Genomic DNA, 12369 nt, shown 5'->3' on the forward strand with positions numbered 1-12369 from the left:
TCCAGGGGGAACCTCATCACCTTTTTACCCAAGAAACACTGCAATGGACTCAGTTTGAAGTAATTGCAGCCATTTTTAATGCTAGCAACATGATTGCCTTGGAGTGATGATGGTTGGCTCTTTGAATAATTTCCCAGCATACTATATATACAGACAATCATTATAGTGGTATGTGTAGTTTTACAAGCAAACCTTAGAGCTGGGAATGTGCCTCAGGCTTCTAGAATAGTTTGAGACAAACTGCAGGTTGAATGAAGTCATGGTATTTCCTTTTGGTATCTATGCCTCTTATTTTGCCCCAATTTGTGCTCTATTTGATCTTGCTATTGCACAGCAACTTTCCTCTTCAATAGGAAATTAACCCAGTACTTAGAGATCTGTGTTTCCAGACATTTCCTGCCTCTCTCAGTCGCGTGGCACTATCAAGAAGGACTTCATACACTGGGAACAAGTTATTCTGAAATTTTCTTCAACTTTAGAGAAGGTCACTGATAAAGTTCAATTGATGCTTTTTAATGTTGTAAAAAATGTAGTGCCTGAGAAGTTAATGAACCAACCCCAAGTAAGAGCCACTCTTCTGTAAGTCCCACATCAAATCTCTGTTGTTAAGCTTCCAGTTTAAGATTTTGAATGTGAAAGTTAAAAAAAAATATATTGTTGCAGTGGAAATAAAAGTAGTTCATCACAATTACACAACTAGGCACCATCTGAAGAAGTTTAAGAAGGAAAGTGAGGTCACACTTGTTTTGACCTTTTCATTTCAGTCAGGACAACAGCTAACTTTAGTATTATCATTTTTGGGTGCTTCCTGACCACAAATCACAGAATAATTCTACGTACACTAAATAAGTCACATGTTTAAAAGACCCAAGGGAGTGCTAAGTCTCTTATTTTAAACCAATATGAGGGAGTCAACATATATTTCTTGCCCATGAAACAACTGCTGGTTTTAATGTAATGATACATATAAATTATGCAACCAACTTGTTTCTGACTTTTCTTTATGAAGAAAAGGAATGCCCTTTGTGTCAAGGGCCATCCAGGCCACCTCTTTTCTTCTTTTCTGTAGACATGTACATATGTCATAGCATTTTATGTGCTTTGCATCTTCAATAGTTAGATTACAAAATTCATTTGATGATAGTGTATGCATTTGGGCATTGTTTTCCAGTGCAGTACTGGGCATGCTAGCCTCTGAAATCCATGGAATCCTTCCCTTCTTATGAGGACTATTTTTTTGCCAGTGCTAACTTCCCCAGTATTTGTTTTTCTAATGCTCTACATTGGTAAATATTTAGAGTTAGCTTAGCTATGTGAAGGGTTTTTTTTCTCACCCAACTAGTTATAATGGCTTATTTCTATCAACCGCAGTATCATTGCTCGGCAGTACATTTTAGTTTCTACTCCATTGAACATATTGCTTTTTACTGTATTTTATATAAAAAAATAGAATCTCGTTTGGAAGAAGGGAATATTTTTATGTTGTGTTATTTTTGTTTTATGTGTAGAGATGGATGCCCATATGCATGTATTTATACCATACTCGTGCTTGGTACAAACAGTGACCAGAAGAGGATGCTGTATCCCCTGAAACTGGAGGCACTGAGTTTGTGAGCATTCTGAGTGTGAGAGAATAAATCATGTTCCAGGTAAATGGAACAAGTGCTTTTATCCACAGAGCCATCATACCAGCTCTGAAAAGGGGATTATGAAGAGACTTGGGAGAATCAAAAAGAGATTTGGGCTGACATTTTTACACATCCACATACACACACACACACACACACACACACACACACACACACACAGAGAGAGAGAGAGAGAGAGAAAGAGAGAGAGATGCACATACACATAAAACCACTAGCACACTCATCTGACAACAATCTGTCATTCAGTGTTAGGTGTGAGATGGAAAATAGGGTTTTCAACTTCTGACATTGACAATGAAACCGTGAATCAAGGACCAATTCCTGGAGAAAATAATTAGGAAACATGCTTTTACTCTTTCGGGGAAATAGCATTAAAGAATTCTAGCGATTTTCCAGTTTTTCCATTTCAGACTCGAAGCACTGTACATTCCTTTACAATGTGTCACTTAATAGATCCAAGTGTGAACTTTTCAGAGATATGATTTCCCACATCTCTTGTTATCTTCATAAGTATTTTGACAGAAAGATGTGAAGAATAATTATCAAAAGCCATCATAAGACAACTTTATAACTTTCTTTGATAAGGAATGGGCAGAAGAATATTCTATACTCAACTTTAGAGTGTTCTATTTTCCTTTTATGTATGCCATTCCATGTCATGATAAGAGTTTATATAAAATTAATGTGTTCCCTCTACCAAGCCTAAATGACTTAATTTTGGATATATAGACATTTTCAATGATTAAATATTAGTATGTGGAAATTGATGGGCCTTCTAAGAATCAGAGAGCTCCCAACCCTCCTTTATGTTTTGTCTAAGGCAGAATTTAGAGGGTTTTAATAGACTTCAGAAGGGCTAGAAATCTCCATCTATACTGTCTACCCAGACCTGATTTATAGCTAAGTTTCCTGTGGAATTTTTACGTGATTCTTTATTTTCCCTGAAGGGGACTTGTTAACTCTTGGTTGGGTAATGTTAATTTCTAAGCACTTTCATTTTAATAAGGAGCATTGAAGTTTTGATGGCCAACATATTCTTTTGCAAATAAACTTGTTTGCCAGATTTCTAAGGAATTGAGGAGGACAAAAATAAATGTAATTCTTTAACTTCTGGATTATTCATACAGTGGGACAAGATTCAAGCATCTGTTGAGATTGCACCACTTCTCATTCTGTGGCTCATAGAAAAAAACTGTTGGGAGATATATTAACTTCCTCCTTCTTGGGCTTTACTTCTTTCTTCTCCAAACGAGTTATACTTATGCTCCCCATTAAAAAAGAATTTAAATTTCCTAGCCACAGAAAATCTAATAACATGTGTGTAGTAGACACAACATGCTCTATTCACATCTACTTCCACCTTTTATATCTCCCACAAAGATGGCTGATTTAATAGTGAAGTCTTTTTGCATCACAACAAAACTATGTGATTGACAGGAGAGCATTTTGAGAGAGTGGAAATATTTATGAGTAAGGCATGATATTGAGAAAAATAATAGTGTAACTGGAGCACAAGGAGAAAAGGATCAATATTCCAGATTTTTGCTCTAGTAATTTGAAGACAGATTTACAGATGAGAAAAATGGAAAGGGGTGTAGGTAGATTACTGGTCAACAGATCAAATATTCAATAAACAAACAAGTATGTATTCCCTTATGGTACTGTTGGAACATTGAAGTCGCGATATTGATAATCTGGACAATAGATCCAGAACCTCATAAACAGTCTTTGGATATACTTAAAGGTTTTGGGAGAGTGTGCAGAGCAGTTTACTAAAAACTACAGATATCAAAACTGCAATTACATTATTGTTTCTTGCTAACATCGTGTTATAGGAATGTCTTTAAATTGTATTTTTTGACAAATGCATGAATGAATAGGAATGTGTATTCTCAATGATTTAATTTAAAAATTATTATTAGATAGAATTATATTACATTGAATAAAGCCATGTTTGAAAATTGTTCATATCCTAATCATGACTCATATATTTGCAATTTCTCTATTCATTTTGCAAGTGTATTTTTAAAAGTGTGTGTGTGTGTGTGTGTTTGTGTGTTCACACATGCATATATGAAGGTCAGAAAATCATTTGTGGGAAGTCAGTTTTATTTTTCTAATATATATGTCTTAGTAAGCAAACATATGGCTAGCTTTTAGGACAAGAACCCTTAGTCACTGAATCATCTTGCCTGCAACTTCAGTTCCTTAAAACTCTCAAGCCTTCATTTGTCGCATGATACTGTATCGCTATGATCTTGCCACAATACTGCTTGAAAAATTATCCCAGGAGTCATTATCATAAAGGAACACTTATATATTCTTCCTCATATGTCTTCATGTTGGTTGGTGCTCAATTAACCAAACTGGCTAAGCATGGCTGGGCATCAGGCTGAATTTATATCCAATTTCCTCTTGTGACTCTTCATCTTGGCAATGATATCTGAACCTCTCAATCAGAGATATGAGAGGTAGTGTCCAGCACCTATACTCTCACAGTAGAATTATGTGGGCCGAGTTGCATCACCAGTACATCTGAAAGTAGAGTCACGAAAGACAAAGCCTTATCACCATTCACATTTCAACACTTTTAAATATACCCAATTGTCTGAAAAATGTCATATAACTAAATTCAAAACAGAGAACCCTGTTATCTGTGCAAAACCTTATCTATTTCATTTGTGAAAATAAGCCCCTCCAACTATGAGTCATCTTCAACTGTAATGTGTTTTACCAACATGGTCTCTATGCTTAAATACTCAGATCTAAGAAACATCAACTTATACACCAGAAAAATAAGCTCTGTACAGAGAAGAGGATTTAAATGTACACATATTCCATTCTGGGAAGAAATCATTACATGCTTCAAACACTTCATACCAATAAATTATTGAATATTCTCAAAGTTCTCTGTAAACTTCTCTTCTCGTTGATTCTGCCTCCTCTTTCTAGTGTTCTCAATCCATCATTAGATCCTTTCAGTTTTAGTGTCTGAGTTGTACACAGACTCAAATCATGCTCTGTTAAAATAAACCTGCATTTTCGGGATTCTTCTGTGTGTGTGTGTGTGTGTGTGTGTGTACCTGTGTGTCTACCTACTCTACAGTATCTTTCCCATGTTAAATCCCTGTAAAACAGTTTCATAATTTTCCTAGTATAGGAACTACTTTTGAGTCATTCTAAATGCTAGATATACTAAATATACTAGCAAATGAAAAGATAATATTGTGCACATTTATAGAATTCCCTTTAGCTCTAGTGCAACTTTAGTCTAATAAGAATAAAGAGAAAAAATTAGGCTTTAAAATCTAGAATTCATGTTGAAATTATTAAGTAATGGTAACTTCAAGGACATTATTTAAGAGACAAAAATGGGAAATCATACTTAAGCATTCACTGGAGAAAACTCTTTTGAGTATATAATATTGAATTAACACTCGAATAACAAATAAATGACAGAGATGCAAATGTTAGTGGGCACAAAGTTCTAGGCATATAATAAATTATAATAAATAATAAAAAACAATAAAATTCTACTCGTTCTTAGTACAGAAGACTTGAGGTAGCAAAAGCAATCTTAGTGCTGCTAACACATGTGGCTGATGCATGAAATCCCAAAAATCAGTAGATTGACAATTATCTTTTAAAATGCCAAAGATTATTTAGAATCGGAGATAAAGACATAAGATTGGCATTCAAATCCAGAAAATCCATTTTTTGAGAATCAAGATATTGTGTTTTTTTCATAGGCTATGTTTTGTTTTGCTGTAAGAATTGAATATTAACACTTCAAGGGCTCTTGATTGTCTTTTTCTTTTGCTTCACAGGAAGAATGTATTAACGCGTCCATAAAAAATCTCCAGATTGTACAGCATGTGATGACCTCCCACGCTTTAGCACTGGCTTTTGTTCCTCTGTTTTTGTTTTTTTGGAACGTGAACACGTTTTGCTAAGTTGAATACTTGACTACTCCTCTCCCCAGTTGTCACGCCAGGCAATCCATTCTCACTGTGACTGAATTGGACGGAATCAACAATTGATAATTTCTTTTACTTTATTTTTTCATCCATCTTACCTCAGTGTCTGTTGACTTAGCTTAGTTTCCTTGGTAGTAGTTACACTAGTTCATAATAGCTTCTTTTATTTTCTCAAGCTTACATGAAATATCACAGTTTCTTTTCTTCTGTACAATCCCCTGACATTTTTATTATATTTTAACATATAACTTAATAACTTCAAATTTAATTCTTGTCAAAATGCCTCTTATGACTGTCTATTTTTTTCTTAAAAACACTGCTAGATTTTTCCTGGTGAGGAACATCTCCATGAGACCAGATGTTATATCAACAGTTATGGTCACAACTTAGGCAGTAGTGACCTTTTGGGTGTCAACATACTTCTTTTACAACATGTCTGTCATACTTTATTTACTATTTTGTGTGAGTGTGTGCCTGGGGATTGGGTGTAGATGCCACAGTGCCTTTGTAGTGGTCAGAAGATAGCTCTTGAGAATCAGATCTTTTCTTCTATGATGTGGCCCTAGAGTCAGAATTCCTGTCACCAGGGTTTTCAGCGAGGGCTTTTGCCCATTAAGTCATCTCAACATGGTGTCTCAACTTTTTCCAGTACTTAGACAATAATAGTTTAGGTTTGTCTAGTTATGTAACTTTTTCTTCACTTTCTTTGAAGTCTCAAGTTATTATATCTTCTTTGTGGGGTTTTATATCCTATTTGTATTAAAAAAAACACTAAGAAGAATATGGGCTTTGGCATTAAAGTGATGCAAGCTTAGATACTAATTGTAACTTAGCAGCATTGAGACGATTATTATTTAGCATCACTAAACTCTTAAATTTCCATAATATAAGATAGTTCATACTGGTTTCTCTTTAAACATGTAGAAATGGTAATTATAATATGCAGAAATGTATTTTATGTTGTTTTGGACATTCAAAAGACTAAGAAAGTATTGTATTTTCTTAGCTTCATTGTAGAGTCTACTCATGGATTGGGATCCCATTAAGAGCTGCCAGATGCTGTGAGGACAAAAGCAGGGAAAATGTAATTGCCTATGAATTTCTATACCAAAGATCTTTGTTTGTTTGTTTTTCCATTTGCAACACCCTACTGTGACTCACTTGATTTTCTAAAATGTCCTTCTTAATCAAAGTGCTTCATGGGCTGCAATTTTGCAAACTGAAGTGGATTAAAATTAGTTTTGTCAGAGACTTTTGTGACATCCTCCACCCCCACCTGAAAATAATTGGCGACACCCTGGGGTATCACAGACTGATTTCAGGAATCACTGCTCTCCATGCCTCCTTGCTGGTGTGTTTATGAAAAACTAAATTGACAGCAGCAGCTCATTAAGAGAATGTGATTAAGTGTGTATGGTTTGCTGACAAACTTGCAAGACCTTAGGGAACCACAAAATCAATGTCTTCCTTCTTCCTCAAAAGTTGTACCTTAAAGGTCAAAGTTTAATGCCTGTGTACATTTATGTTTAATAAAACTGAATTCCACCTAAGAGTTTCCAGATATATGATCTAATAGGGAATTGGTCAATATCATATAGATCTCATTCATTTGACAACTAATGCACTTCATAAAAATAAGAAATATATATCCTTCTATCAACCAACCAGACATCCCCAAGCTTCCAGTGACTAAACCACCAAGCAAAGAGGACAAAGGGAGTAACCATGGCTACAGCTGGATATGTAGCAGAGAACTGCCTTATCTGACATCACAGGAAGGGTAGCCCCTTGGTTCTGTGGAGGCCTGATGACCCAGGATATGGGAACTCTAGGGCGATGAGGCAGGAGTGGGTGGCAGGGGAAGAGAGGAGGGGATAGGGATCTTGTGGAGGTGAAACTGGGAAGGGGGATAACATTTGAAATGTAAATAAAAAAATAACAAAAAAGAGAAAGAAATATGTATCCTCTCTTTATGATTTCTGCCAAAAGGCTCTGCATAATTTAAACCCAGGAAGAAACGAGAGGGAATAACAATAGAGAAAAGAACTGAAGAAATCTTCCTGCCAACTTTGCTGAATGTTACTCAGCATCCACGGATTAAAGGTAAAACTCTCCATTCATCATGGCTTTCTTCAAGTTGGGCAAAGAACACAACAGCAGGGCTTGAGTCAGATGACTGTCTATTAAGGACATGAGGAAAAACTTTTAACCTGAAGCCTGCCATCAAATACAAAAGGCAAAGTCTCATAATCTTTCCTAAGTATCTGAGACTTAGTCCTGTTCACGACCTTTGTATAGCATCACTGCCTTCTTCAGATTTGCATTTGAAAATGCTTTGTCTTATTTGGCACATCATATAAGGGATAGCATTGAGTAGGATTATCCCATCATCTTTGGGTATTTAAAGGATATTCTATAACTGTGTTCGTGCTCATTAGCAAATGATCTGCACAGCAGTTTTCCAGCCCAGAGGGCTTCCACCAAGGAGGGATCTCATTAAGAAGCCCACTGACATTTCCTCCTCTCTCCTTTTCATCTGGTTGCTCCTTCTTGAGAGAAGCATGTACCCCTCTTGTTCTGCCTTCCTAGGCCAGGGGCTCAAACTTAGGAATGTTGGCAACGTAGGGGAAGAGGATTCAGGGAAATTGGCCTCCTGTGAGCTCACAGAGGACCCTATCAGCCTTAATTACAGAAAATGTCTCAGTCAGGCATCTTGTCCTTAAACCAGGATAGGGGGTTAAGGGCCAGAGCTTCAGGGGCATCCCCTCTTGTGTTATCAGAAATGCTTTTGATCTTTTTTTCTCTTTTTCTCTCATCTCAGCTGTGAGAAGTTTCATGAAAGTTGGAACAAGGGGATAAAATATGATTAGAAAATTTCAACTATTGCATCAAACTAATATAATATAATAGCTTATGCTATAATAGTTTTAAATTAATGGATTTAGGTTTTGTTTAGTTTATAATTTCTGGTTACCAACTGTCATTGTACGTCAGCAAAAGTAGGTACTTAAAGCAACTAACCAAATCACAGTTGAAATCATATATAGAGAGATAGAAATAGAGAGATTCCTATATGCTCTTATCTTGGTTTGCTTGTGCTAGGGAATTATCCCACCCACAGTGGTTTGGCCATATCAGTAGACTTAACTAAGATAGACTCCTATACCTACGGCCAACTCAATATAGATAATCTATCACAGAGACAGTTTTCCCAGGTGATTCCAGTGCCCCCCCCTCCCCAAGGTGGCAAACAAAGCTAACCATCACATTATATAGAATTAAAAAGTTAAGTAAATCCTGGTGGCACATTCCTACTACCTGCCCCAATGGTTCACATTCCTGTATGAAAGAGACACACATACACACACACACACACACACTTTATATTTTGATCTGCCTTGATCAGATCAATGCCTGTGTCACTTCCTAACCTCCCTCTGATAATCCCAAGGTACTGAGTTATCACTTACTAAATCCTATATTCTTCCTAGGTTGTTCTGAACCCAGAGAGTTTGCCAATTGTGCCACACTCCCTTGGCTCTTTCATGGCCAACCATGTATTCCAGTCCACTCTCCTCAAGCGAGCATGACGTCTCTCTTCTCCACCTCTTGTGGCATGGCAGCTCTCTCTCTCTCTCTCTCTCTCTCTCTCTCTCTCTCTCTCTCTCTCTCTCTCTCTCTCCCTCTCCCTCTCCCTCTCCCTCTCCCTCTCCTCTCTCTCTCTCTCTCTCTCTCTCTCTCTCTCTCTCTCTCTCTCTCTCTCTCTCTCTCTCTCCCTCCTTCTCTGCCTCTACTCTGAAATCCTAAAAAATCCCTGAATGAAGGCTGATTTGATTATATTTAGGAGTGTATGGGTATGCACATATACATTAATAATAGTTAATCAAACTTCTTTCATAATGATATTTCTTTCACAATGATTTTGAAAGAAAGTGAGGAGGAGAATGTGGGATGGCTTGGAGGAAGGAACTGGAAGGATAAACTTGATTATATTATACTCTCCATAAAACAAACAAACAAACAAACAAACAAACAACTCTATATACTCAGTCTGCTATCCTACTGTGCACTAAACATATTTTAATTTAACCTGAAATTAAGAGAACAATGTAACCAACCTTACTATGCCAAAATGATTGGCTTTTGAACCTAAGATAGAAGTATAAGTTTAATTTTAAACTATATTCTTTTCCATTCTCATGACCGAAATCAATGCATTTGTGTTTTTGTGTGTCTTAGGTAATTTCTTGATGAAAACAGTCAATATATTGAATTCAACCTTACAAATAAATATTCCAAAAATGTTGGAGTCAGCATATGGATATGGGTTTAGAATGTCTGTATGTGGACTTGAGTACTATTCTGAGCCATTTCAGTTCAGTTAAGTAAATTCTTGCCTTGTAAAATTCTGTGAAAGTTTTCTGTTAAAAGTTTTTCTTCATTTCATTTTACTGAGTAGGGGAAACAGAGTAGATACTGTGGGTGGATTTGGGATGAGTAGAGACAGGAGCTGGAGAGATCACCTGAGGGAATGGAGAGATAGGAGCAAAGAGTGGGAGGAGAGACAGCTGGAATTGAAAGCATTTGTAGGGCAATGTGAAATCTAGGGTAGTGAAAATTTCCTGGAATCTATGAGGGTGACCCCAATCAGGACTCTTAGTAATAGAGAGTACTGTCTAAACTACCACCTTTTGTAGTCAGGCAAGGAATTCAGAGGTGGGACTATGTTACATTTGTTTGGGTTGTTGACTGAGAATGTCCTATAGAGATTCCTAAATGACCTAGGAAGATGCTAGGACAGAAGTTTGCCTCCTGAAAACGGTTAGCAGGGCCCATTACCAAGGACAATTTCCACACAGCTCATTATAGAGTTGTGGAGCTCATGTGGACATGGTGCCTTCAACCCTATGCTCTAGTCTCTTTGGTGTGTGAAGGTACTCTGTAGGCTATAAAAAGAGAAACTTGGACATCAAACCAGCCACAAAAACTTCCACCTACAATCTGTCCTGACTGTTTGATGTTCTGGGAGAAGTGTAGTGATAACCCTGTGGGAGTAGCCATCCAATGTTTGATTTAACTTGAGACAAATGCAATGAGAGGGAGTCATGTTCTACACTGCCTGGATGGCCAGGAACTGGAGACTGAATAGCCCAGAGACATAGAGCAGAACCCAAGATGTTTGTCAAAAGAAATAAATGAAATGAAATGACTCCTAATGATATTCTTCTACACTCATTGACAAATACCTTCTTCAGTTCTCATCAGTTAGGCTTATTACAGCAGCACATGGGGGCAGAAGCAGAGATGCAGTCAGATATTATGCAGAAAGTTTAAATTAGAGGTCTCCATTAGGTCTCTTCTCTGGGAGATCAAGAATACCACAAACAACAGGGTAGGAAAAACTGTCAGCTGTGACAAGGGACACCAGGAAAACATATCACAGTGAATCAAATGAGAAGTGCTCACAGAGACTAAAACAACAAAGACATGGCGTGCATGAGTTTACACCTATTCCCCTGGGATATATTATTGTTGTTGACTTGGTGTTTTTGTAAGATTCCTAACAGTGAGAGTGAGTGTATTGCTGCCTTTTTGTTGTTGTTAGAAATATTTGGGAACTGAGTCTTGGGGAGAGGGAAAGTGGGAGCAGCTATGAGGTATGGCAAGGATGGTATCTGTGGTTGGATTGTATTGCATGAGAGAAGAATCAATTTTCAATAATAAAACCCCTCATTTCTTCACCACACCATGTTCTCTATAATGTTTATTAAATACAGAGAAAAGTCCATTGCTCAGGACCAGCAACAAGGAAAGCCAATCGGAGACTAGAAACACTCAACTTACTGGCCTTAAACCACAAACAAGTGACAAGTTGAAGCTACAGAGACATAAGTCTTTGGTTTTCATTCTTTGACATCAATATATAACCCAGTGCTTTTCAAACATTATTTTATACTAACCAATATCAGCATTACCTGGACACTTTTGCATAAGTTTAGGATTCTAACTAGCTCAACTACAGCCAAAGCATGAGATTAGCTCATAGAATTCATATTATAACTTGTCCTCCAGGTAAGCTGTTATGTGATGACAGATGATAACAACCTGCATTCTCCACTCTGCTCCATTACATTGCAGCCATTGATATGAAGTTCTGAGTTACTTTAGCTTCATTTGTAGCTTTTTTATTCCACTTCCCCCCCAGGCCCCCCAGAAACACAAAGGGAATTTTTGTTATTAAGTGTCTAAGTGAGCATGAAATGTCATATGTTTTCAGATAGTATGTCTTTTTATTGCTCTACTTTCTCAGTAAGGCTTTCTCCTAAGCTTTCTAACTGGTTATTGAGGTTTTCAATTCCATCAATATTTTAGTCCAGGTTATTATTTTTATTTTTTCTAACTAAATTCAGTTTTTTCACTCTATAGTGCCTTTGTAAATACGTTCCTATGTAGATGTTTTCTTGAACAATACCCAGGAGTTTATTGCTATCCTCATTTTGTTCACTGAGATATTGATCCATATCATTTTAGATTCACAATTACTTTATGAAATAAATATTTATGACTCTTTTTAATTTCTGTGCCTTGATGTTCATCTAGGTCATTCTTATAGAAAATTTTTGATAGGAAGATGCTTAATATTTTGGCCCTTTATTTTCTGTGTATTTTTAAATTAATTAATTAATTAATTTTTATTAGGTATTTTCTTCATTTACATTTCCAATGCTATCCCAAAAGTCACC

At 36.6% G+C, this 12369-nt stretch overlaps 1 long non-coding RNA gene across 1 annotated transcript in view; it reads left to right on the forward strand.

Moving 5' to 3' along the window:
* Window positions 1–6233: 6233 nt before the first annotated feature.
* LOC115031722 (uncharacterized) overlaps window positions 6234–12369 on the forward strand; it is an 88084-nt gene continuing 81948 nt past the window's right edge. The window contains exons 1-3 of the long non-coding RNA XR_003837371.2: window positions 6234–6297; window positions 6633–6710; window positions 7616–7729. This is a non-coding gene — a long non-coding RNA (uncharacterized LOC115031722). The remainder of the gene's footprint in view (window positions 6298–6632; window positions 6711–7615; window positions 7730–12369) is intronic.

Source organism: Mus caroli, unplaced genomic scaffold (genome assembly GCF_978045245.1).
Source record: "Mus caroli unplaced genomic scaffold, Mus_caroli_1 scaffold_10, whole genome shotgun sequence".
NCBI lineage: Eukaryota > Metazoa > Chordata > Mammalia > Rodentia > Muridae > Mus > Mus caroli.